Below are 228 nucleotides of genomic sequence, written 5' to 3' on the forward strand. Positions count from 1 at the left end.
CCCTGCCCCGCCGGAACCCTGCCCTTGGCGGAACAACGGGACACGCACCCACACAAAGGACATCGAGCACTTCCCGGCGTTTCCAAGATCCAAGCCTTTGCTGCTTGGAGGCTGGAAACGTCGCTGCTTTCATGCAGTGACACAGCAGCCATCCTTGTTTATGGTACTAAAGATAGGTCCTGTATAAACCCCTGCTTTTCCCCAGACAAAGGAAGGGAACGAGGCATT

The sequence above is a fragment of the Corvus brachyrhynchos genome, unplaced genomic scaffold (assembly GCF_000691975.1).
Source record: "Corvus brachyrhynchos isolate BGI_N302 unplaced genomic scaffold, ASM69197v1 scaffold200, whole genome shotgun sequence".
Lineage (NCBI taxonomy): Eukaryota > Metazoa > Chordata > Aves > Passeriformes > Corvidae > Corvus > Corvus brachyrhynchos.